This window comes from Siphateles boraxobius, unplaced genomic scaffold, assembly GCF_051911475.1.
Source record: "Siphateles boraxobius isolate OS27281-9 unplaced genomic scaffold, OSU_SipBor_1 26, whole genome shotgun sequence".
NCBI lineage: Eukaryota > Metazoa > Chordata > Actinopteri > Cypriniformes > Leuciscidae > Siphateles > Siphateles boraxobius.
The window spans coordinates 2,811,427-2,834,430 of NW_027508876.1; the positions used below are offsets into that span (position 1 = coordinate 2,811,427).

The 23,004-nt window shown below is 43.6% G+C and overlaps 1 long non-coding RNA gene across 1 annotated transcript in view; it reads left to right on the top strand.

Annotated features, from left to right (window-relative positions):
• The first annotated feature begins 12,017 nt into the window (after nt 1-12,017).
• Nucleotides 12,018-23,004, top strand: part of LOC143751577 (uncharacterized) — a 43,532-nt gene continuing 32,545 nt past the window's right edge. Inside the window, exon 1 of the long non-coding RNA XR_013207271.1 lies at nt 12,018-12,114. This is a non-coding gene — a long non-coding RNA (uncharacterized LOC143751577). The remainder of the gene's footprint in view (nt 12,115-23,004) is intronic.

The window sequence follows — 23,004 nt, forward strand, 5'->3', positions numbered from 1 at the left end:
GCCGGATCCATTTGCTCCCGTGTGAAAATCTACCGCAGAACCCAAACGACCCTTTCTTCTGCTCGCTAATTCAAATTATATAACCTAAACAAAGTACAAGATATTTCTCATCATTAGGTCAGATGGTGTGAAAAGAAGAGATCTGGAAATAACGTCCAAAATAGGAAATAATTGGCAGCTTGTGACACCCTCATTATTGGTATGCTGATAATTCTGTGCCTGCTGCCCTCATTAAAGCTGACAAGTCACGCAGCGAGTATAAATCGGAATGCTGCATCAACAGTGTAAGCATTAGGATCAGTGACTGCTTTAACTCCCAGTGACAAGGAAAGCCTGGCCAACGACTCCTCTCCAGTCAGTGGGGAAGCTTCAGCCTCACTGCGTACCAGCGATCTAAACTGACAGCTCTCTCAAATGGGAGAAAGAGGGGCCGCAGGTCCGGCGAAGGGTTGTGGGGGCCAGGGGGTGCTTCTCTGTGTCCATGCTATCGTTTTTGGCCTGGTCCAATCCTGCCGCTTGGAGAAGAAGGAGGGGTCGGCGAAAAAGAAAAGCGATTTGGCAAGCGAGGCTACAGACCCTACTGAAGGACGCCATACTGACAACCTTGAGTGGAAAATACGAATATTTATGCCATATGTTGTTTTCTCAATCTGCTTCTTAACAAATATTAATGTAGACAGTGGAAAACAAGCCAGAAACAGCTTGGGAACCTTCACAGTTTCCTAAGCACCACCAACCCTGCCTGGCAAAGTCCTGGAAAAGAGATATTAAGGGTTTATTGAAGTGATAAATGTCCAAGAAGAAAGAACATAAATTAATCATCTTTGAAGGTGACATGGTCTGGAAAGCATCAAGGATGCGAAAAATATTTGCGGTGGTTGTAAATTCAAAGGCTTAGTGAAGAAAACCAATCCAATTACTATTAAACGCCCCCCAAAAAAGCCTGTCACAACACTCGAAAAATCCAGAAGTGGCAAATGAAATGTATCAACGGTGACACAGTCGCTACGCGCCACCTCACCGTGACAGCCTGGGTATTTCTTTCTTGTGTTTGTTTTCCGTGAGATGATAAACCGAGGGATCGTCTCCTCTTTCCCCGTCACTCACAGTAAATCCTGATGGATCGGAGACAGCATGGTGCCAGGGCTGGCGTGCTGGGCACGTGGACCGAGGTGATGGATGGCTGGGAGAGCGCCAGTGGAGAGCAATCTCTCTGCCCATATGGGCCGGTGGCGGTAGCAGGAGGCGACAGGGCGATGGCACTTCGAACGCCAGCCGTGCTTTGGCCGGCCACCAGGCCCTGTCATCACCCTCGCACGCTGAGCCTCATAAACCTCCACAACCGCTCGAGAAAAAGAGCAACCAACTGCCATTCGCTACTAACAAGGGCAATCAGTGCTGTTCTAAAAATATGAAATATGTTTAAAAAATAGATAGATACAGCACATATACACATAGATGTATAACATCTCTGTTCTCTGTCTGAGCAAACAGCGTATATTTAAGCAGAGGCCAGAGGGTCTTGCGTCAGTTTGACACGGCTGCTCATGTCTGATATAATGTGAAACAAAAATAGAATGAAGACTTGGCTCTATTCTATTAAGAGATTTATGATTCCAGGCTCAACTCAGAGCTGCTAGTGCACAGATGATTTATTGGTTCACTTTACATTGGTTTTCACAGAAAGGCACTGACACTCAGACAGTAAAACAGAGACCAGACGTAAAACAATATCACAATATCGGCCATTGGCTTGATATTGATGATATTGATAATGATATGGATGCCACAGTCCAAAGACACCACTACAACATCACAGTCCTTATATTCTAAGCGATTTGGAAACGGACTGAAACTTATTACTTGAGAACTAGGTTTCTGAGCCACTTGCATTGCCAAATTAAATCGTGACTGAAAACTCACACTGTCTTCCATTGTATGGACAAACAGATAGCTCCTCCCCAAACACGAGTCACTAAAAAAATAATGCAGTGTTGAATTGGATTTTAAAACAAACATTTTCCGATTAAGGTCCATATTCTGGTTAAGCTGTAATCTGAAAAAGACTTTTACATACTCCACATCTATTGAAATATTGATATATAAATATAATCAGTATATTCCAACATGTACATTTTTCAAAATCTTAAAAATAGCAGAAATACCTAGATGGATATTTAGTTATATTTGATATTCTGATTAAGGTGTTTACAAGACACAAAATTCACATTAATACAGGCATTGTCACGATTCCTGTGTTATGTTTTCCTTGTCTTGTGTTGACTTTTGTTATTTCCTGTTCTGTGCCATGTTTTGTAGTCCCTGTGTTTCTAATTAGCCCCGCCCCCTTGTTATCTTGTTTAGCTTGTTTGCCTGTGTATTTAAAACCCTGTGCTTCAGTTGTGTTTTGTCCTGGCACCTTGAGCTCTTTGACTACCTTTCAACCCCAAGATGACTTTGACATGTTTGCCCAGACCAGGACTGGTACCATTCCTGAGCGGAAGAATGCACCATTCGAAGACACAAAGGCTTCCAGTGGAGTGGCCCTGACTTTGGATGTCAGACAGCAAAACTACAAAGGACTACAAAACATGGCACAGAACAGGAAATAACAAAAGTCAACACAAGACAAGGAAAACATAAGACAGGAATCGTGACAGGCATAAGAATCAGATTCAGATTACTAGAATCAAAAATATTGACTTAAATAAGCTTAATCGGAATATGACCAAATCCTGATTAATATTAGAATATTCTTATGCAAGTAAACAGTAAGTGTTTCCAGTTTTTAGTGGTATCAACCAACAAATAGTTGTATGTGTATGCAAATTAGTACAGAAGTATTTTAAAATAAAAATACACCTTTCACGTCTGTTTCAGTCACATGACTTTGTTTATCTGCCATATTTATGATACATATGCAATTTATGTACTGTATATATAAAGTCAAGGAAAAATGCTGTGAAATGTTATGGCATAACAACTCTCAGTCTCTGCTCTATTACAGGGATTACATAGGGACACTTTGCATTATTTTTGCTGTCCATGTCATAATTTTTAATTATATTTTGGGCAGAGCTCAAGATCTCAATAAATCAGTGGGTTTAATTTTGACAGTTTGAGAGATACTGTCAGTTCTCTTGTGGAGGTTATTATCCATATATTCATTTTTATAATCCTGTGATTTTAAATTCATTTTCCAAAGCACATATTCCACTTCCCAGACATATTTTCATTGTTTCAGCTTTGCCACAGTAAATAGCAGAGGAGGCACACAGTTTAAAAGAGGAAATGATGTATAGAGATTCCCCAGAAAACTACAATTGTGGTGTTGTATTTTCTCTTCCCCAGGGGTAGTGCTCAGCTGGAGTAAGGTGTGCTGTATTCCCTAATTATATTCAGTGAGTCTGTCAACAAAGAAGTACTGTAAATGAAAGTATAAACAAAATATTAAGTGTATGGAACACACTTTACAGTAAGCCACAAAGGGGTATGTGCAAAGGGGGTAAATAAGAGAAAAAGCAATTAAAAGAATCAAAGCAGATCCCACAACATCTGTCTGCCCTTATTAGAGCGTTTAGCAGCTTTGTACTTGAGGGACTGCCGGAGATTAAAGGGTTCAACTCATCAGGCCAAATTGAGTGTTCACCCTGAAATGACTGAGCACATTCAACAGCAAATTAGTTCACCTGGTATCGGCAGTGAGCATTGATTCGCTATGGCTGACCGGACTGCCGTAACAATGCTTTTCCTCAGTCTCGAACCAGACCAAACAATCAAAATGCTATTCATGATACCTTACGAAAGTTAAGCAGGATTTGGCCTTGTTAAGTGGCTGTAATTTGTAAATAAAGATTACCTCTACAATTACACATTCTGAGAGCATGTTTGGTTCCAACAGGGAATATTCATGAAAACATCAGAAGTGTCATTCCTTCTATTCGGTAAATATTCATGCACTGATTTGATGTATTAATGCATGGATCATATTTATTAATAATTGAGACAGTCACATTGCAAGATTTTTAAATACAGTTTAAAAGGTCACATTTGTGAGATATAAAGTTGCAATTATGAAGAAAAAACAAAACAATTAAAAGCATTTATGAGATATAAAGTGACAATAACATTTGCGCTTCTATGGATAGGCCATTTTCTAAAATGAAAAAAATAATGGTAATATTGTTATATCTAGTAATTATTTAAATATAATAATAGGCCTATAGGTTTTGACTGTGTCCTTCATTCCACTTTTTTATTTGATTTGCCTTTTGTAAAATCCCTGTATATAACCTACACTAAAAGCCACTTCCATGACATAATGTTCCTGGAAGTTACATCATTTTGGAGGGAAAACAGCAGCACGGAAGTCAGTGAGTGTTAGCAGTGGCTTTTTGTGAATTCTTTTGGGGTAGTAGTTCATTTTTGTCACTGTAAAATTTGAGTTATGAAATTAGAGTATCATCTATGATAGAATAAACTTGGTTGAACGCATCAATATTAACATAAATGTCTAACTAACACTCAATCTCCCACTAAGCAATGGCTTTAGCTCTTTATATTCATCCTATGGTCAATGTGTCAGTTTTCTTGCTATTGTGAAAATATTGATAAATTATAGATAGCTTGAGTATATTTCTGAAAGGACAAACTTTTCTGTTAAAACGTTATTTCAAAAGGTTCTGCATAACAGGAATAAGGCAGTGGTGGCAGAATCTAATATATATATATATATATATATATATATATATATATATATATATATATATATATATATATATCAGAATCCTGTCAAATATAAACTGGACTTTGGATCACGCCAATGAATGAATTTGTATCAAAGGTTTCAGAGTGATCTGTTAGACTGTACTGATAGTTTGAAGGCTGTCAGGGAACTTGCTACTTGAAATGTCAAAAGGGAACCTATAGACCAGAACTCTTGTGAGATTGTTCATCTGGAAGTGGACCAATGTTTCTGTTTCTGGAAATAGTATTGATAGAGAAGAGTCATTGCTCACTTGTGCCAGTACTTCAAGGTTTTTGTGATCACATCAAACGCTGCAGACAAAGATGGGAGATTAACTATTTCAAGTGCTTTGCAATAAAATATAAACTGCAGAGCAACCTGCTGTTTCTTGGATTTGAAAAGGTTGAATCTCCAAGAGAGCAACTCTTATAACAATGTGCACGGTGCACTTTATAATCCCATAAACATTATTCTATCTGCACGTGATATGGCACACAAAAGATGAGAGAAGAGCAATCCTGGTATGAATATTGTGTCGTTGTATTCACTGCATTAATGAAATTCATTAGTAACAGTTAGCTAGCACTAATCTACTGAAATTGAAATATGAGGCCAGTATTGAGGGCAGAACGTAAGTAAAATGACAACTTCATTAGCATAACTACAACCGTGCATCATAAAAGTCTTATTAAAAATTGCTCCCTAAATTGCCATATTAGTTTCTTTATGAGGTAATTTCTACATACGGTAATAGAATCTTTCCTTTAGCCTCCAGTGCGTATTAAACTCACTCATCTTCTTCTACAAACTTATTTTAATCCACTCAAACTATAATGAGCCAATATGGCTAGTTCAACCATTTGCCAAATTGCAGAGACTGAGACTTTATATATATATTTTTTAGCAGAGATATTAAGCAAACAATAAAAAAAGATAAATAAATAAATGAAAAAAAAAAACATCCTATTTTATTTTGACCACAGATTGTCACGTGTCTGTCCTGTCTCGTATTGCACATGGGTGTCTTTGTTATGTTAGGCCATGTGCTCTTGTCATTGTTTGATCCCTCCCTCTCGTTACCTGATTAGTGTTTGAGTTCTTCCACCTGTTCCCTCTTGATTTGTTCCCTATTTAAGTCTCTTCTTGTTTGCTGTCTTGGTCGGATCTTTGTCTTATGTTACCCCTGTTCCTTGTGATGGTCTTTGTGTTCTTGGTCAGTGTTTGTCATTCTAGTTCAGTTCTGTTTTATGTTTCATTGATTATGTTTTCCCCCTTGTGGGTTTTTGCTTTGTGTTTTTGTTTTCATTTGTTAATAAATATCCTTTTACTGCACTTGAGTCCTCTTCTCCACTTTTTGTAAATTGGATCGTGACAGAAAGATCCGACCACTTGTGGACTCAGCAGCATGGAGGACGAGGAGTTTGACTGGGTGAATCCGGATGATAATTATATGGATGACGATTACTTGGATTGCCCGGACTACACCATCGCCACATTTGGGACTCAATTTTCGTCCATCTGTAGGGACAGCTCAGGACCTACTTCTCGCCGTCACGGACGGAGAAGGAGGGGGAAATGCCCGTCTGCCCAGCGAGAGACTGTTCACGTCCCGTCTGCCCAGCGAGAGACTGATCACGTCCCGTCTGCCCAGCGAGAGATTGTTCACGTCCCGTCTGCCCAGCGAGAGTCTGTTCACGTCCCGTCTGCCCAGCGAGAGTCTGTTCACGTCCCGTCTGCCCAGCGAGAGACTGTTCACGTCCCGTCTGCCCAGCGAGAGACTGTTCACGTCCCGTCTGCCCAGCGAGAGACTGTTCACGTCCCACGTCTGCCCAGCGAGAGATTGTTCACGTCCCGTCTGCCCAGCGAGAGTCTGTTCACGTCCCACGTCTGCCCAGCGAGAGACTGTTCACGTCCCACGTCTGCCCAGCGAGAGACTGTTCACGTCCCACGTCTGCCCAGCGAGAGACTGTTCACGTCCCACGTCTGCCCAGCGAGAGACTGTTCACGTCCCACGTCTGCCCAGCGAGAGACTGTTCACGTCCCACGTCTGCCCAGCGAGAGACTGTTCACGTCCCACGTCTGCCCAGCGAGAGACTGTTCACGTCCCACGTCTGCCCAGCGAGAGACTGTTCACGTCCCACGTCTGCCCAGCGAGAGACTGTTCACGTCCCACGTCTGCCCAGCGAGAGACTGTTCACGTCCCACGTCTGCCCAGCGAGAGACTGTTCACGTCCCACGTCTGCCCAGCGAGAGACTGTTCACGTCCCACGTCTGCCCAGCGAGAGACTGTTCACGTCCCACGTCTGCCCAGCGAGAGACTGTTCACGTCCCACGTCTGCCCAGCGAGAGACTGTTCACGTCCCACGTCTGTTCAGTCTGGGACAGAGCCAGAGATCCCCTTTGGCGTGGCCGCCAAGGTTGTGACGGACTATCTGGAGCGTCTGGCTCGGATCTTGGAGATGCCAGTCTCTGCTGTTCCAGTCCCAGAGGCAGAGCCAGTGCCTGTTCCAGAGGCAGAGCCAGTGCCTGTTCCAGAGGCAGAGCCAGTGCCTGTTCCAGAGGCAGAGCCAGTGCCTGTTCCAGAGGCAGAGCCAGTGCCTGTTCCAGAGGCAGAGCCAGTGCCTGTTCCAGAGGCAGAGCCAGTGCCTGTTCCAGAGGCAGAGCCAGTGCCTGTTCCAGAGGCAGAGCCAGTGCCTGTTCCAGAGGCAGAGCCAGTGCCTGTTCCAGAGGCAGAGCCAGTGCCTGTTCCAGAGGCAGAGCCAGTGCCTGTTCCAGAGGCAGAGCCAGTGCCTGTTCCAGAGGCAGAGCCAGTGCCTGTTCCAGAGGCAGAGCCAGTGCCTGTTCCAGAGGCAGAGCCAGTGCCTGTTCCAGAGGCAGAGCCAGTGCCTGTTCCAGAGGCAGAGCCAGTGCCTGTTCCAGAGGCAGAGCCAGTGCCTGTTCCAGAGGCAGAGCCAGTGCCTGTTCCAGAGGCAGAGCCAGTGCCTGTTCCAGAGACAGAGCCAGTGCCTGTTCCAGAGACAGAGCCAGAGCCAGTGCCTGTTTCAGAGCTGGAGCCCATGTCAGTTCCGGACCCAGTGTTTGTGTCTGTGTTTGTGTCTGTTCTTGTAACTGTTTCAGTTCTTGTGGCTGTTCCTGAGCCGGTGTCCGCTGTTCCTGAGCCGGTGTCCGCTGTTCCTGAGCCGGTGTCCGCTGTTCCTGAGCCGGTGTCCGCTGTTCCTGAGCCGGTGTCCGCTGTTCCTGAGCCGGTGTCCGCTGTTCCTGAGCCGGTGTCACCACCACGGCCGCCCGAGGGGTCTTCACCGCCCTGGCCGCCCGATGGACTTTGTGTTTCGTCCTGACCGCCCGATGGACTTTGTGTTTCGTCCTGACCGCCCCATGGACTTTGTGTTTCGTCCTGACCGCCCCATGGACTTTGTGTTTCGTCCTGACCGCCCCATGGACTTTGTGTTTCGTCCTGACCGCCCCATGGACTTTGTGTTTCGTCCTGACCGCCCCATGGACTTTGTGTTTCGTCCTGACCGCCCCATGGACTTTGTGTTTCGTCCTGACCGCCCCATGGACTTTGTGTTTCGTCCTGACCGCCCCATGGACTTTGTGTTTCGTCCTGACCGCCCCATGGACTTTGTGTTTCGTCCTGACCGCCCCATGGACTTTGTGTTTCGTCCTGACCGCCCCATGGACTTTGTGTTTCGTCCTGACCGCCCGATGGACTTTGTGTTTCGTCCTGACCGCCCGATGGACTTTGTGTTTCGTCCTGACCGCCCGATGGACTTTGTGTTCCGCCTTGTCCCTCCCATCCCGCCCTGGTCTGTCCCTCCCGTCCCGCCTGATGGAGCGTCTGGTAGCCGCTCCGTAGGGAGGGGGTAATGTCACGTGTCTGTCCTGTCTCGTATTGCACATGGGTGTCTTTGTTATGTTGGGCCATGTGTTCTTGGTCAGTGTTTGTCATTCTAGTTCAGTTCTGTTTTATGTTTCATTTATTATGTTTTCCCCCTTGTGGGTTTTTGCTTTGTGTTTTTGTTTTCATTTGTTAATAAATATCCTTTTACTGCACTTGAGTCCTCTTCTCCACTTTTTGTAAATTGGATTGTGACACAGATGGCACAAAATCTCAACACATTTAATAAATGGTTATATCTTTAATTTAGCAATTTCTTCAGAATATCAGCATTTGTTAGGTTTAGTCAGATGAAACAGTTGTGAGGTTAACTGATATAATTTGTGGTGCCTGAAAAAAATTGAATATATGACTTTATATTATGTTATATATCAAGGTTTTTGTATCTATTTGTTAATGAGGGATTTGTGGACATATTAACGTTTTTATATAATTGTAGGGTAAAACAAAATATTGCTTTTAATTTGAAAAGCTAAAATTAGACCCTGAGTTTAAGAATGATGCATTGTTCGTATCGTTCTTAAATGCACATCGTTCAGTTCTTCCATGTTGCCTTGCCAGTGGTCATTGGCAACCATTTTTTTATCACCTGAATTGATATGATTTTAGTAAAATAACATCTTATAACTACAAATGGATTAGAGAAAAATGCCAAATTTCGAACCATTTAAAATTGATATTAAAATATATTTGGAAACTGTATCCAAAATTTAAAAAAAAAAAACTTAAAAGCAATGAAGACTATATAGCTGTCTACAACTTATTTTTGAGATCTTTATTTTATTTATTTGTCTCATTCAACACACAGGTTATCACAGATGACGTGACATGATTCTAATCGAGGCGCGAGTTCTTCATTCAAATCACGCGCAGACCACTAAATGAAGATCAGCTTTGGTCGAGACTGCATCAAAACATTCAGATAAACAGCTCATGTCTTCTTTTCTGTGAGTAACCGAAACCACACATGAAAACACGAACGAGTCGTGACAGACAACTAGTTGTTTTGTCCGGTTCGTCGAAAATGGGTTTGATAAGGACAGTCACATTAGCGAAATTTCGCGGCCAAAAAGGGTCTATTGGCTTGGCTGTAGAGCTGTGTATGAAGCGCAGCTCACACAAAAGTCACTGTCAACCATTTTCAGCTTTCTGCGTGACCAACTTGTGAATTCTGCATATGGGAATTTTTACCCTCACACGATATTCGATGGTGAATGCTCACACCTATAGTGTTGAAAAGTGTGAGTTTGGTTATCAACCATATTTTTAACATAAAAGCTAGCGCGTCCTTTTCTATGCTATAACGTTATGTTGATTGTGTCTGTCTTCCGGTGTCATTGTTTCAATTTATTGTAAGCTGTACAAATTAGCTTAAGTTGCTTGATTTGGCAAGGTATTTCTTGCCATATTATTTTAATTATTATTAATATTAATATATTGTCAGAATTATAACACTGGTTTGTTGTAGGGCAAATGTAACCTACCATTTACTGCACTTTGTTATTCTTCTAGTTCAGGATGGGCACCTCTAACTGTTGTTCTGTTCTCCGTCCACTGTTTTGCAGTTTATCTCCAATTCTAATTAAACACACTTGAAAAATCTAAGCTTAGTCCTGGGATGGCTTGAGAATCAAGGCCCAGTTCACACCAAGACTAACTTTAACTAGTATATTAGCGTCCACATCAATGTATGATATCGTTCTGGGCCGCGATTCTCAAAAGCCTATTGCTCGTAGAACAATCAACTTAAAATAGTTTAATTGAAACACCTTAATTATACCATATCAATTTAACTTACAATATCAATTTAACCCCCCCCCCCCCAAAAAAAAAAAAAAAACTAATTTCACAATAAAATCAAGTCTCACAGGGTTTTCATGAGACAATTATTATAGTTGCCTGCATGCTTTACAAGGGATTGCATTAGTGGAGTACATTTGGGATTAATTGCTATTTTATGTGTTTTTCAGGGAAATGCATGTTAGTGTTTAATGTTCAGTTATGATGGACATTTGAAGGAGTTATAATGTTTTGAATTTTGTGGTTACCACTGAAGAGTGCTGTTTGTGCTTAGGCCACGTTTATACATAGCCGGGTATTTAGAGAAACAAATATTTCCCCCCCTCCATTTTCAATAATAACATTGTGCACACAACATCGTTTTCAAAAAAGTTGTAATTTACATCAACCCGCATAAAATACGCCGTCGAGCGCCATCATAACTATGCTAAACTGCGCGCTCACATGACGTTAATCATTTTCTGGCGCATAATGTGACGTTTGAGAACCAAAAACCCTGTTTCTCCCAGTTGACACAGCAACACATAACCGGCGTTTTCAGAAATCTCCACTTTGGCCGGAGTTTTTATAAATAATCGGGGTTTTCGTGTAAACGAGAGGCCAAAGCGCAGGGAAATATCTGCGTTTTCCCTTCGTGTAAACGGGGTCTTAGTCTGTGGGCAGTAAGTGAGCAGCAACTATACTAATGTCCGTACTAAGTCCAGTCTTTCATTGTTCATTATACATTGTGTACAATAATAAATGAAGCTGCATGGTTAAATAGGAGAAAAATTATTTAACCTCAGTGAATTAATAAGTTGGACCAACATAAGGAAATTTAACTTGACAAATGCAATAAAGTTAAGTTAAACATACAAGAGGAAATTAATTTGACCTAAAACAACTACATTTTGTTAACCCAATTAAACTATTTTAGTTTAAAATAACTAACTTTATTAAATTTTGAATGTACTAACTGACAATCAAACATAAATCCTCAACTATTCACCATAGTCAGAGTGAACGGATGGAAACAAGGCTGTGATGGATGTATTTTACGGTGGCATCATAGATCACATGTACATTTTCAAAACTCACAACATTCAAAACTGTTTGGTGGATTTTGTTTACTGAAGGTTTTTTGAAAGATGTTTCATCAGCTGAACAATCGATATGCTGTTAAACAACAGTACAACACTGAACAGACTGCCGGCCTACAGTACTTATTTTAGTACTTTGTTTAATATCCTGTCAAAAATTAAACGCTGCATGATTAAATTATTTTACCAAACTGGGGGTCCTGAGTTGATGAAAAGCTAATAAGTCATAAATAATTTAAATAAATAATTTCAAAATAAAATTTATGGATGTAGCCTATTTATTTACCTTAAATAGTGTTTTCACTTCAGCAATAGTCTTATTTAAGGGGTAATGACTGCCAGGATATACACACTGAGCAGAGTGGAGTTAATCCAAGCAAATGTTATTGGATCATACAGTGGGCACATGAAACAAACAGTAGATCTTGGTTGTTGCAGTTGATGGATGGTAGAAGGTTGTTTATGAAAGACTTTGTCTTACAGATGGTGATGGTTGTCAGTCCGGTAGAGCATGCACCTCAGTATTGTGGCGGAGGAGCAGGTCGCTGGGAAGAACAACACACTAGGAAAAACACAAGTGAGAATCGCAGGTAAGTTATCTGGAGATAATTCACAGGCATTGGAGATCAGGAGATTGCAGTAATGAGTATGTATCCTTGATCACGGCCAGATGCTGAGGAGGTGTGTGCTATTATGAAGTGGTGATTAGCAGAGATCAGATGTAGGTAATGTCTGAGCGAGGGCAGGTGAGGAATGATGGGAAATGTAAGGGGGTTTTGCACCGTGTAGTTCTAGGAACTAGCCACCAGGGTGGTTCCCCGATAACTAATGGTTCCCTTAGGAACATTTTCCTAGTTGCATTCGCACTGCCAGTAGGAACTCTGAAGTGCCGTAAGCCACGCTTGTTGTTGTGACTTTTATTTTGACTGCGCTGAGAACGCCAACCAGAGCCGGAGCTCACAGTGCTAGCATACTCCATGTTCAATTAGTTTATGATCTGTCTAAACAGTCCTGTTTAATATGGTATTAGATAGAACTGTTAGACAGTAGACATTATATGAAAAGGTATTAGCGTATGCCATGTGGTTGATGTCTTGTGTAAATAGTTGAGCAGAAATACATAATCATGTTTTGCTTGGTCCCCTCAAAGTTGCGTTGGATTTTCTCCTTAGCCTAAAGGTTAAGAGGCCCATCTATCACTGTTTCCCATGCTCGTAGAGTCAGTTTCTGAAGTAAATATATAGGCTATAATCGTCTCGGTTACGTATGTAACCCTCGTTCCCTGAGTACAGGGAACGGAGACGTGTCGTCAGGGGAGTTCCCTGACGAATTGGGATCACGCTAGGGAGCCAATTGCCTTCGATAAGAATTAAAAACGAGCCAATGGACATTGGCATGCAAGATTTGCATTCCGCGACCCGCATACCAGCGCGGGTATAAAAGGCGGAAGTAAACATTGCGCAATGCTTTTCGCTGAGGAGCCGAACAGTGTCCAGTCCTCCGCGAAGGTACAGCGGCATGGCGAAGGGACGACACGTCTCCGGTCCCTGTACTAAGGGAACGAGTGTTACATACATAACCGAGACGTTCCCTTTCGTCCTGGGAACTCCGACGTGTCGTCGGGGGAGTTCCCTGACGAATTAAGATCCCTAATAAAGCGCCATGGTACTGGCCCCTTCCAGCGCCCGGCTAAGCTACCCTGCAGCAGTTTCTTGAAATAATTTGCGGGAGCTAGCACGGGAATCACACTGCTGTTCCGCAAGACCCGCACAGTGGATATTGGATAACACTGGGAACGGTTAGCCCAAGAGAGGGGGAACGCTGCGGAAGCCCCAGCCTGACTGAGGAAGGCCAGGAATACACATATGTACTAACCCAGTGGGCTAGTGAAACATATGGCAGTCCCTGAGGTGGTCCCAATCCAAGGGAAGTGGGAGCGTACTCAACAGGGACGACGAACGAGTCCGTCAAGGGGAAGACACGTCTGAACTGCACGTGGCATGATGGGTCACAGTAGAGACCACTGGAGCACCCAGTCTACTAACAACTCCTTACTAGAGGTAGCAGACCTGGCGCCGGGCGGTCCTACTCGCCCAGCACCGGAAAGGTGAAGGAGGAACTCACGAGGCTAACCAACGTAGGGCGCCAACGGAGCAAAGAACGCACGTATCCGCTGATCGAGGCGGAGTGGCGTAGCAAGCCTACACAACCTATTCCCTTGACCCACTGGCCGTAGCCAGAACTCGGGAGGAAACAGGTTCCACACGAAGGCTATAGAACCTAGCGAACGTGTTCGGTGTCGCCCAGCCCGCAGCTCTACAAATGTCTGTCAGCGAGGCGCCTTGAGCCAAAGCCCAGGAAGCGGCAAAACCTTTAGTAGAGTGAGCGCGCAACCTGGGAGGACAAGGCTCACCCAGAGACTCATATGCTCGGGTGATAGCATCCACTAACCAGTGGGCTAACCTCTGCTTGGAGACGGCCTTCCCCTTCTGCTGGCCTCCGTAACAGACAAAGAGCTGATCTGTGGTTCTGAAGCTTTGCGTTCTGTCAATATAAACCCGCAGGGCGCGGACGGGACAGAGAAAAGCCAGGGCTGGGTCTGCATCCTCCTGGGGCAGCGCTTGCAGGTTCACTACCTGGTCCACGAAGGGAGTGGTCGGAACCTTGGGCACATATCCGAGCCGGGGTCTCAATACAACATGAGAAAGGCCCGGCCCGAACTCTAGGCACGATTCGTCGACCGAAAAAGCATGCAAATGCCTGACCCTCTTGAAGGAGGCCAATGCTAACAGGAGCGCTGTCTTAATGGACAGGATATTAAGCTCTACTGTCAGCAAAGGCTCAAAGGGAGGACTTTGAGGAGCTCTAAGTACCAGAGCAAGGTCCCAAGAGGGTACAGAGTGCAAAACACGAGGTGGATTTAACCTCCTGGCACCCTTAAGGAATCTGATGACCAGGTCGTGCTTCCCAAGGACTTACCTTCTACTGCATCGTGATGCGCGGCTATTGCGGCGACATACACTTTGAGGGTGGAGGGAGACAGCCTCCGCTCCAACCCATCTTGCAGGAAGGAAAGCACGACTCTGATCGGGCAAGTTCGGGGGTCCTCCTGACGGGAGGAACACCAATCGACGAACAGGTTCCACTTCAACGCATAGAGGCGCCTCATAGAGGGGGCTCTAGCGGAAGTGATGGTGTCTACCACTGCCTGTGGTAGACCACCTAGAACATCAGCGTCCCGTCCAGGGACCAAGACATGGAGTTTCCAGAGGTCTGGACGTTGGTGCCATAGAGTGACCCGTCTCTGAGAAAGAAGGTCCTTCCTCAGAGGAATCGGCCAAGGAGGGGCTGTCGCAAGGAGCATGAGTTCCGTGAACCAAGTCCTGGTGGGCCAATACGGCGCCACTAGAAGGACCTGCTCCTTGCCCTCCCTGACCTTGCACAGAGTCTGTGTAAGAAGGCTCACTGGCGGAAACGCATACTTGCGCAGGTCCCGGGGCCAGCTATGAGCCAGGGCGTCCGTGCCGAGGGTCCCCTCGGACAGGGAGTGAAACCACTGGCAATGGGTTGTGTCCGGAGAGGCAAACAGGTCTACCTGAGCGCCTCTGAAGACACACCAAATCAGCTGGACCGACTGGGAATGGAGTCGCCATTCTCCTGGCAGGGGAGGCAGCCGTGAGAGCTCATTTGCCACACGGTTGAGCTCCCCTGGAACGTGAACGGCACGAAGCGACCTCTGATGCTTCTGACTCCAAAGGAGGAGGTGGGAGGCGAGTAGCGACATACGACTGGAGCGTAGACCACCTTGATGGTTGATGTACGCAACGGTCGCAGTGCTGTCCGTACGGACCAGTACGTGCTTGTGTCTGAGAACCCCTTTGAGGCGACGCAAGGCTAAGCGTACTGCTTGCAACTCTAGGCAGTTGATGCGCCAATGCAGTTGACTTTGTACTGATACGCCCGACCCTCGAAAGCAAACCGAAGAAACGGTCTGTGTCGAGGGAGAATCGAGACGTGAAAGTACGCGTCCTTCAGGTCGATCGCTGCAAACCAATCCTGGGGACGGATGCATTCGAAAATGCGCATCTGCGTGAGCATCTTTAACGGGAGTTTGTGCAGGGCCCGATTCAAGACTCGCAGGTCCAGGATTGGCCATAACCCACCGCCTTTCTTGGGTACAATGAAGTAGGGGCTGTAAAACCCGGACCTCATCTTGGCAGGAGGGACCGGCTCGATCGCGTCCTTCGCCAGCAGGACATCGTTCTCTTTCCGCAAGACAGGGGCGTCCACCGACCGCACACGGGTTAAATGGACGCCCCTGAACTTGGGAGGCCGGCGTGCAAACTGAATTGCATAGCCGAACCGAATGGTGCGGATGAGCAATCGGGACGGACCCGGAAACGCTAGCCAGGCTTCCAGATACCATCCCAACAAACCCACCCGGACCACCGGCGTACCCACGGAGGGGCAGCGAGGTGCAAGACAGGGACCCGGCTCTGGTGGCGTTGTAGCGACCGAGAGCGGGGTCTGGGTGTGCTTGACACCAACCCGCTTCCACCGAGGGGCAGACGGCAGAGAAGGCTCGTGGGCATTCTGCTGCGGACTGCGCGGTGGCGAGGGGAGGGGGAGAGATGAGGAACGAGGCCCTGCCTCCTCGTGTGCTGGTCTCTGCGCCTCCGGACCAAGCCGCAGACCGGAGTGACGCAGCTAGGGCTGCTTCACTGCTATCCGCAAACTGGGAAGAGGGGAACGGGGGTGTAACCGCTAGGGGGCGGCACACGCTGCCGTCCTGGCCCTCTTGGACGGGGGAGACTGTGTGCCCACCAGTCTTGGCCGTGGATGACCTGGAGGAGGAAGAAGAAACTGCTCTTTCTTTTAAAATGTGCGTACCGCTGACCAAGTGGCCAGCGGCGGATCAGAAACAAAACTGAAACAAAGATTTTCCGCCCGGCCCTCCCCCGGAGGAAGGGGCACCCTCCCGAAGAGCAGCATCCAGATCCTCGACCAGGTCGCCCGTCTCAGGGACGCTTCCCGCCCTTCCTTTTACGGGAAGGGGCGGGAGACGTCTGAGCGGGCTTGGCCGCCCTCTTACGACCCGACCTCTGTCCTCCAGGGGTAGACTGCTGCCCTGAAGGAGGAGCGGCCGCAGGAGGGCGACCTCGGCGGCGAGCAGCCGGAGGCTCTACGGCCACAGATGACAGACCAGCAGCAGTCCGCCTCCTGTGCAGGACGTGCCGTATCGCCTCCGACTGCTTCTGGGCGGTGGAGAAGTTTGGCAAAGCTCTCCACCGCGTTGCCGATGAGGCCCCCTTGGGATATGGGGAAATTGAGAAGTTTGTTCTTCTCCGCTTCCCGTATATCCGCAAGGGTGAGCCACAGGTGGCGCTCCTGGACCACCAAGGTGGACATCGCTCGACCCAGGGAACGTGCGGTGACTTTCGTCGCCCGGAGTGCGAGGTCCGTCGCTGCACGCATCTCTTGCAGCAATCCCGGGTCGGAGACCACCCTCCTGCATGTCATGGAGTGCCTTGGCCTGGTGGACCTGCAGCAGCGCCATGGCATGCAGGGCGGAAGCGGCGTCTCCACACGCCATGTAGGCATCCCTGGTCAGACCAGAGGAAAACCTACAGGCGCGGGGAAGGGAGTGAAGGGGCACCCCGCCAGGAGGAAGCAGTCTTAGGACACAATTGCATCGCAACCGACCGCTCCACTGGGGGGATTCCCTCGTACCCGTGCGCCGCTCCGCCGTCAAGAGTGGTGAGGAAGGAGGAGCGAGGTTGCCTACGCCTGGTCGCGAGGGGGGCCAGCCAAGACTTCCTCAGCTCCTCATGCACTTCAGGGAAGGATGGTACTGGAGCAGGCCGCGGGGCAACAGCACGGGGCGGTCCCGGAAGCTCCCCCGGGACAACCAATGGCAACGAGCTACTAGAGGCGTGAGAATCTCTCACCAGACGGGACGTTCTGCACGGTAACCCTCATCCGCTCACCAACATGAATCACCGAAGTAGCCGTCTGCCGAACTGAACCGGCAGATGAACTAGATCGGGGATTCTCTGAAGGGACTCCCCCATGTTTCAGGGATCTCAGTCTCGAACGCAGCATCACCAGAGTCATATTCCCGCAATGAGAACATGACTCATTCACAAACGCTGCCTCAGCGTGCTTTAAGCCCAAACACGAGAGGCAGTGTCTATGACCATGTTACTGAGGGAGAAGTCGACCGCATCCAGAAACGCACGGGTGAAACGACATCCTGAAAAGGACGCGAAACACCCGTGTTGCTCTTTTAGAAGGAAAGAAAAAATACTCTTTAACGTGCCGAGGCACAGAGGGACCACCGCGGCAGACACACGGGGAAACTGCAAGCCCGAGTGCTGCACTCACCACCCAATACCAGCCGTTAAAACAGCTTTTTTTAAAGGAAAACGGCCAGCCGCGGGAAGCGATGGTCGCTTGAAGCGCCGTAAATCCAGCAACAGAGGATCTTCTCTCTCCTTCCAAAGATGACTCGTAGTATTTTTAGTTTAAATATAACTTTCTCGGAAGACACAGCAGCTCAAAGAGACACACTGCATGGCTGCGAAGCAAAAAGCATTGCACAATGTTTACTTCCGCCTTTTATACCCGCGCTGGTAGACGGGTCGCGGAATGCAAATCTTGCAAGCCTATGTCCATTGGCTCGTTTTTAATTCTCTCGAAGGCAATTGGCTCCCTAGAGTGATCCCAATTCGTCAGGGAACCCCCCCCCCCCGACGACACGTCGGAGTTCCCAGGACGAAAGGGAACTGCTTTTTTTAAAATGGCAGGTGCTGGTGTTTCGCGTGCATTCGGCTAATCCACGTACATTAACGTCACTGGTAGTTCATATTGTGATAGGTTAGACCCTAGTCTGAAGTTGAAGCTAAATTAGTTCCTCCAAAAGGAGTTCCTAGAACTAAAATCGTTCCTGCGGTGCAAACACACGCCAAAATCTGGGAACTTCCAAAAATTTTCCGGCAACCATTATTTTAGAATGTTTCCCCTTGTTTCCATGGCAACGTGTCAAATTTGTGTAAACATAAACAAAATAAACATTATGTGGTTGAAAACACTGCATAGTTGTGGTATATGACAAGCGCTGAGTGTGTCCGTCTCTGGCTCAGCGCCAACACACACGCGAAAGCACAGTTTGAATGTGGCAGTTATGGCGCCACTGAACATTCTAAATCCCTTATGTGGGACCGTACTAGGGCTGTTCGATATAGTTATAAAAATTATCACGATAACTAGATACATAATAAATAGATTCAGAATACATTACAACATAATTTCATATTGTTTGGTATCCATAATTAGTGACATTTGTTTTGTTTAGAACCTTTTTTTTTTTTGAAACCTTTGAATTTAAACCAAAGCAGTTTTTTTTATCCACATTATTAAGGCAAACAACAAATTATATTAGTTTTAGCAGTCAAAAACAAAATAAAATGTCTTCTATTATGTCTTATATGTCTTATATTACGATAAAAAGTGTTAAAGAAACTCTTGAACTTAAATAAAATGTTACAAAATGTGAGAAATATAAAAGTGTAAACATAGAACAATCAAGGCAAACTTTGAGGTAGATCAACATCTGTAAGAAGTAGGGTTGTAACGGTTCACAAAATTCACGGTTCGGTTCGATACAACACAGGTGTCACGGTTCGGTACGTTTTCAATTCAGCACAAATAAAGAAATGCCAGAGAAATTTCCTTGATTTTATTTATTTATTATTATTTATTAAAAGAGAATTTTTTTCTACCTCTTGAAACTTTTAGTTTTATAAATGGGGGTAATCTTTGAAGGATGAACAAATAATGTTTGGTCATCACATTAAAAATAAATATTATTTAAGTTTTGAAGTGCTGGAAAAAGATGTGTGATGTACTTGAAAGCATTTTACTATACCTGCCAAACTTCCATGGTCACAGTTAGTGTCATTATAGTAAATCCATGGTGATTGTTGCTTATCTGTGGACTTGGCAACTATTTCAACTTAATAAATCCGTTTAGAAATCATTTGAATGGTTTAATAACCTGTTCTGGTGAGAATGGTGACTTTCCATGCGTCCCCCCAGCGTTCCAAGGCAGAAAACCAACCTTGCAACATGGGGACTAACGTCCCGGTAAGTTGGAAATAGGAAGTCTCGTAAGAAGCTAGAATGAGCGAGAAACACAAACTGCTTTACAGCAATTCGACATTAACAAACACGCCATATGATTCTGTGTATGATGTATTACCCACCTCGGTAGACATAGCTCCACATGATAAAGTTGGCCGGCTCTGATAATAACAAATGCACATGAGCAGTGGTTGAAAGGTGGAGAAGAGTGCCGCAAATGACTTTTTTTACGACAGTGTTGTGAAATATTTGCCCCACAGCTGTAGGGGTATGGCAAGCCGTTTTAACATTTAATCATTTTAACCAACTAGTCTCTATTTTCATGCTACTAGTAATTATTTTTTAGATACTAGTATCTATTCCATTAAGTACTAGTACTTATTCATTAGCTACTAGTGCTTATTATTTAGCTACTAGTGCCTTTTCTTTAGATACTAGTGCTTATTCTTAAGGTACTAGTACCTTTTTAAAGATACTAGTACTTATTCATTAGATACTAGTCCTTATTTATTAGATACTAGTACTTATTCCAATAGTGTCTAGTATTTAATTATACCCAACTTGTAAAGAAAAAATAGAACTAGTGATTATTTTTTAGTTACTAGTAACATTTTAGATCAAAGATATCCTTAACTTAATAGATACTAGTACTATTTAAATAATCAGTATGCAAATGATATGTTGAATATAAATGACAGTGTATTAAGTTATTTCCCTGAGGAACAAATTGGCGCCGACCCACCGCACGCTCACACAATATTATCAGTTCACTTCTGGCATTATCAAAATAAAACAGTCAACAAAACATAGAAAGTTATTAATGCTTAATTTAATTTGTCTGTTGTAGGTCTAAAGTAGGCTATAAAGGTTGTGCCGGTTAGTCAAACTCATTTCCTTTGCTGTGAAGACACGGATTTAGCCTATGTTGGGACTCGACTTAAATATTAATAGATGCAAATGTTAGGCCTACATTGCAAATATGGAAACTTTTGGACCGAATGAGAGATGCGCGAACCCAACGTGCGTACAATTTCAGTTTCGATACAAATAAATTCGTTTAGCCTTGGCGTTTAGGCTACTGTATATTTTTTATTATAGCCTACATGGCTACTTATTTTTTTAAATCTTGTTTTCTGAATACCATTTATTGGCTTTGTCATAAAGTAAGGGGAAGTAAAATTCGCATAGCCTACATGTAGTGTTTACAATGTTAAGGTTGTATTTTATTTACCGGCCTTTTACACTATTGCTGAATAGACTAATAAAAAAACGTATTGGAACTGTGAACTATAGTAACTCAGTCACCTTATGTTGTTCTAAAGGTTTACCTTCTTTTTTCGGAACACACACACACACACACACATAAAGTCCTGCTCGCAGTTGCCCATTTAATGTCATGGTGGATTTAAAAAAAGAAAAAGAAAACAAATCAAGCCGATGCAAATCTGTCGTAAAATAACCCAAGCAGACCAAAATGACAAGTTATTACCTTTATGAAAATCTTGTGTTGCAGACCTGTGTGCGAGTGAGCAGTATAAAAAATATAATAATGAATAGGCATGTAGCCTAATTGGTGCATGCTACTTTAATTTTGACATTCAATCGCATATCAGACGCAGACTATCCAAATTTTTTAATGTGAATTGTGAATGCTCTCCAAAAGTCACAATCTCTGGATTGTGGTTGTTTGGCTGGTAATTATGAACCGGTTGTTTGGATTTTATTATTGGCAGTTAAGTCTTTAGTATGGTCTATATGTAAAAGTCATATTAAACGCATCTTTTCTCCCCTTAACCAATCAGCTTCTTCTATTGCCATAGTTTAGCCTGCATTACCATATGAACTCTGATTGGATGGCTGAGAGTACTCATGTTTATGTAATAATCTGCTTGAAAGAAGATATCTCCTAATATTTCCTTACTAGTTCCTTATGAGGTTGAAGATATCTACAAATTAATAGATACTAGTAGCTATTCTGTTTTTATATCATCTATTAATTTATGACTAGTAAGTATTCCAATTTTGAATAGTATCTTTTTAAATATTACTAGTACTTATTCATTAGATACTAGTACTTATTCATTAGATACTAGTACCTATTAATTAGATACTAGTACTTATTAATTAGCTACTAGTACTTATTCAATAGATACTAGTTCCTATTAATTAGATACTAGTATTTATTCCAAATGTTACTAGTAACTATTCTTATCTTACTAGTCACAACTGCTTTTTTACTAGTCTTATGTTATGACTAGTCAGAACGGCCACTGTATAGTTCAATTAAAAATCTTACTAGTAAAATAAAAAATCGTACTAGTAACAGTTGGAATAAATACTAGTATCTAATAATAGATACTAGTATCTATTGAATAAGTACTAGTATCTATTGAATAAGTACTAGTATCTAATGAATAAGTACTAGTATCTAATAAACAAGTACTAGTATCTAATGAATAAGTACTAGTATCTATTGAATGAGTACTAGTAGCTAATTGATAAGTATTAGTATCTAATTAATAGGTACTAGTATCTAATGAATAAGTACTAGTATCTAATGAATAAGTACTAGTATCTAATGAATAAGTACTAGTATCTAATGAATAAGTACTAGTATCTAATGAATAAGTACTAGTATCTATTGAATGAGTACTAGTAGCTAATTGATAAGTATTAGTATCTAATTAATAGGTACTAGTATCTAATGAATAAGTACTAGTATCTAATGAATAAGTACTAGTATCTAATGAATAAGTACTAGTATCTAATGAATAAGTACTAGTAGCTAATGAATAAGTACTAGTATCTAAAAAATAAGTACCAGTACCTAAAGAATAACTACCATTATCTAATATATATGTACTAGTCACAATTGGAATAGATACTAGTCAGAACTGAATAGTTGATATCTAAATGACAGATCCCCATAGAAGTCAATGGCAAAAAATTTTTTTTGTTACTAGTAACAAAAGAATAGTTACTAGTGACTATCGAAGTAAGTACTAGTATCTAATGAATAAGTACTAGTATCTAATGAATAAGTGCTAGTATCTATTTAATAGGTACTAGTATCTAATGAATAAGTACTAGTATCTAATGAATAAGTAATAGTAACTAATGAATAAGTACTAGTATCTATTGAATAAGTACTAGTAACTAATAAATAAGCACTAGTATCTAATAAATAAGGACTAGTATCTAATGAATAAGTACTAGTATCTAATAAATAAGGACTAGTATCTAATGAATAAGTACTAGTATCTTTAAAAAGGTACTAGTACCTTAAGAATAAGCACTAGTATCTAAAGAAAAGGCACTAGTAGCTAAATAATAAGCAC